At 35.3% G+C, this 4,792-nt stretch overlaps 1 long non-coding RNA gene across 1 annotated transcript; it reads right to left on the bottom strand.

Moving 5' to 3' along the window:
- On the bottom strand, positions 1,399-4,792 carry LOC109835645. Its single transcript, XR_002245638.1, has 4 exons — positions 4,657-4,792; positions 3,648-3,716; positions 1,805-1,966; positions 1,399-1,668 (listed from the first exon to the last, which is right to left on the bottom strand). It is a non-coding gene; the product is annotated as an uncharacterized LOC109835645 (long non-coding RNA).

The raw sequence follows: 4,792 nt of genomic DNA, 5'->3' as shown, positions 1-4,792 counted from the left end.
TATCTCATAACAAAGATGACTTCTCAAAAATCCACTCGACAAACCTTCCGGCCGTTTATTCAACCAGAAGTTCACCCGATTGTATAGTCGACGGACTACCATGACATCTCAAAAGCTGACACCTCTCTGCAAAGAAGATAGGATCGAATTGAGCTTCCTTCAGGATAACCATCAGCACTCTAACCAACACTGCAACATTGTCTGGTTCCATCAAGACCACAGTTCTGACAATCGCCATGACTCAGCGGCCAGCCTGTCCATACTTCGCTGATAAGTCTCTTCCCGAATATCAACAACGAGAATTGTCCTCTCTGTGCGTGAAATGACTTCCCCTCCAGTCGCCTATAGACATCTAGAAAAAGGAGGATGACTCTACATCCAGCTAGCATCCTGTCATCATCTTCCTGTGCATGGTCAAGACACGGGTCAACAGGAAGGCACATTATAAGAAGGGAACTTCTTCGTCAGAGGGAGGAGGGAAAAAAACCTAAGCCAAAATACTCCTTAGAGAGACCTCAATGGTAAAAAGACTTTCCCTTAAGCTTCGCTCAAACTTATTAACTTACTTAACCGTCGGAGGTACAACGTGGAAACCAGTCCTTGCCCTCCTACGGGCTTATTCTCCTTGTATGTGTAGCAGAACCAGATACCTTAATTCAAGAATCAGTCATAAAGTTGAAGGAAGGAGTTCGTATCCCCCATCTCTCATCGCTATCCATCTTCGTCATCAGCAACGAAAACCCAGCTCTGTGTTCGCCCGAGGGAACAACTGTGCGATTGACTGTGTATCCTCAGCATCAAAACAATATATATATACTATATATATATATATATATATATATATATATATTATATATATATATATATATATTATATATATATATATAGTATAAGATTAATGGGTATCCTTGATGTCATAGAGGGAATTTCCTCTTTTTTTTTGTACCTCATTCGTCGCCTATGGGCGCAATCCCCACATCCTCATAAAGTAAACATCAACATCCCCACCAACTCACACTCTCTCTCCTACTTTATGAGGGCATGGTGGGGATTGCTGCTCACATTAGGCAGCCTGTCAATGGAGGAAATCTCCTCCTATGACAAGAATACCATTAATCTATATATATTATATATATATATTTTATATATATATATATATATATATATATATATATGACAACAGAACATTCGAATGTGAATTTGGTTCCATTGAGCGAGAAGCAAAACCAAACCAGCCCAGCCATCCTGGCGGGCTCTATAGCACGTAACTTAAAAACAGCTGTTTGGTTTTATATTGAATTTGGTTTTGGTCCTTCCCCCGCCCCATCCGGATCTAGACCGGACGCAAACTGATTTAGAGGTAGAGAGCTGCCAAACGGACCCTAATATTCAAAATGACAAATGACAACTTACAATGGATAAAGTACCCCCCAAAATCTGTAATTAACCGTACATGTAAGAAGATAGAAGATGGCACAGCACATGGAAACAAAGAGCCACTATAAATCAATTTACACTCAAGAAACATTGAAGCACAAGACATTATACACGATTCACTCACTAAACATCCTTCAGATAACAATTTGGTGAACGAACTTCATAGTATCAAAAGTGAAGGAAGGATATACGCCACTGGCATGATACAAGGGTTAAAGGAATCAGATCTACCTGCTCAAAAACGGGAATTGCATTGTTATAGGCACTCAAATTACACATATTTTTCTCTTGAAAATTATACTTGTGTAGGAAGCAAAGGAGAACAAAATGCAGCGAAGAAAAAGAACGCAGTGATACTATCTATTACCTCTCTATTTCTCTAGTCTTTCAATAGTACACTTTCTTCAGCAATTGAATGGTACACAAAGAAGCAAATTGTGATGGCTACACAATATCAATAAATATATTTTATCCCGATCAGAAGATTCTGTAGAAAATCACCTCGTAGTGTATACTCATTTAGTAAAACCTGCTTAGCATTAAAAACGAGCAAACAAACTGTCATAATCCAGTAAGTAACAAAATAATGCACGAGTTAGCTTGTCACTCCAACTAATCAGATCTCTATAGCAACCAAAAGGAGGAAGAATATGAAGAAAGAGAACTTATATCCATTTAAAACAAGTTTTGAAATCTCGGTATCTGTATTAGATCCTCTTTTTAGTGGCACTGGCTACATAAGTGTCTCTGAAGTGGAAGTAATTGACTGTTACTATCTGTTGTGTAAAACTAATTTAAACTAACTTCAAATAGGCCAGAAAATTTACAATACCTTGACAAGCTCCTTTCCAAGACATATTGAACTTTAGATTAGATTTTGGTGAGATATTTCAGAACAAATGAGTGATGATTGTTTACATATAGACAGGACACAGGTTTTTCTCTCCTCCAAAAATTTATATCAAATACTTCTCCTGGTTCATGAAGTTTTGACTAAATTTTGATGAAGCAAGATAACAAAGAATGCTGCTATAAAATTTCAATAATGTGAACTTATGCTGCTGTAGACTTACCTTTATTATCTTGTAGACCTAACTTTATTATCTTGTAGACCTTATCGTTAGGTTTCTGTACTTAATTCATTAACCTAACATCTATCACAAGATTCACACCCATGAAATTTCAATGCCAATTATCAATTGTGCTAATAACTTTTATATCTATGCCTTATTTTATAAATCTATAAATATTATCTATATCCAAAGTTCACAGACTGCTCTAAATTTGTGACCTCCCATCCCTATTCCCATTACTTTACCACTGATTCAGTTCTCAGTTGTGTTTCTATTCGATATTTAGACCAAATGCTATACAACAATTCAGGTGCTTTACTTTGAGACCTTGAAATAAATATAAAAGAAAATCCCTGACCACTTATGTCTATGACAACAGTTTATGTTTCGAACTCCAAGGACTTGGCATAAGAAAATAAAAGGCTTGCAAATAGGGGCGCAGAAAACTATCCGTATCTGAGGAACGAATACGAATATGGTTACTAAAATCTATACCTGATAGAATATGGTTACGGATATAGTTATGCAGTCCAAATCCGTATCCGAAACATCCGAATATATATTGGCCATACTATTCCGTAAAACCTTAAATTAATGGATTGAAGTTAATTTTAATGATCAAGATATCTAATCTTAGCTTTTCAGATATAACAAACATATTAATGAACTCTCTTGTATCATATGAACTATACTTTTTTCAATATTATCTAGCTATCTTATATCCCGCTTTGTATCCACATGTATATTAGCTTATACATCCGCATGCATTGTATCCGATTTTAGCGGGATATGGATTATTATCACATTGAAAGGTATATTTTCTTCTTTCAGAGTACATAGCTGTCCCTTCTTTTTTTTAATTGCATTGAGACTTGACTTCATCCTTATAGTAAGATAAGTAAATGAATAAATCCATAATAACTATAATAATAATATTGCTATACATGAATCATAAATAAGAGGTTTCATATTGAAGCCAAAGATGTATAGAATATTTTACTTGTTGACTGAAAATCAATGCTGCCACGAGAAAATGATTACAAATATGTAATGAACAATGTGAATAATGCAAACCAGAGGCTAGTAGCTTAACAAATAAAATTAACATGTTGAATCGTAAAGGTGAAATGGTATCACCTGTAGAAGAACATCGGCCTCTAACACTGATATCGAACACATAAGGTCCCTAATGTCGGGGAGTAAGCACTGCAAGATAAGAAAACAGCTGTTATTCTACAAAGATAGGTTATAGGCACATAATATCATAAAAAACCACAAACATTTACATACAGCTAGCTCATGCTTGCAAGAATATTCATTTGATTACAAGGAACACATGCCATCCTCATAAATATATGCTTTTAGTCAAACAGAGATACATACACATAAAAACAAAGAAAGAAAGAAAACTAAAAAAAGCAGAATAGCACTTAAACAAATTAAATGACTCATTGTTTCATTACCAAAAAAGGCTAATAAGCTGCAACTTATCAATCTACGTCCAGGTTTAGGACATGTTATTTTAATATATTTATGCCAATTCACCTTTTTTTTTATCATACAAGACAATGATATAGAACAAACAAATACAAAACAAGATAAAAATTAAGAGTCAAAAAGTGCACTTTAAGTGATATACTCCATATATCGGTGACACAAAGTTTTCAGGTCTATATCATTTCTGGAGGAGTCTCCAACATTTTGAGAAGGGTTAACTGCATATAGACTTCTTGTAGTATCACCCAATTGCGAATAGACCCCCTGAGTAAATTTTTTGACTCTTAGAATCGTTAAAAAGGTTTTGAGGCGGCGGTCTATTGGTGAGGATACAACCCCAACTTTTTTAAATTATACTTTTAAAATTAAAAGTGTCAAAAAAGTTCACTAAGGTAATGTACTCGCACTTGGGCCAATACTACAGGGGGATATTCGCACAAATAGAGCTTCAGGGGTCTATTCGCAATTAACCCTTTTGAGAATTTAGGATGGACTACCAGTCTCAAATTTAGCTAGATCATTGCCAGTGGATGGTATAAATCGAAAAGGTATTTCAACAAAAAGTAATTAATCAACAGAGAAAAATTTTGAATTTTACAGTTGACCAACCAAATGCCTTAGACTGAGGGATTTCCTTCATTATTCATACCATACTCTTCATCACCATTGTTCCCATTAACAAGAACGTCACCATCTGTAGACACCTCAGCATCAAATTCAACAGCTTCTTGGCCATCCTCTTCATCATTTCTATGGACAAGAACATCATCATCCCTTGACTCAAC

The sequence above is a fragment of the Asparagus officinalis genome, chromosome 3 (genome assembly GCF_001876935.1).
Source record: "Asparagus officinalis chromosome 3, Aspof.V1, whole genome shotgun sequence".
Taxonomy (NCBI): domain Eukaryota; kingdom Viridiplantae; phylum Streptophyta; class Magnoliopsida; order Asparagales; family Asparagaceae; genus Asparagus; species Asparagus officinalis.
This window is presented reverse-complemented; position numbering and strand designations above follow the sequence as displayed.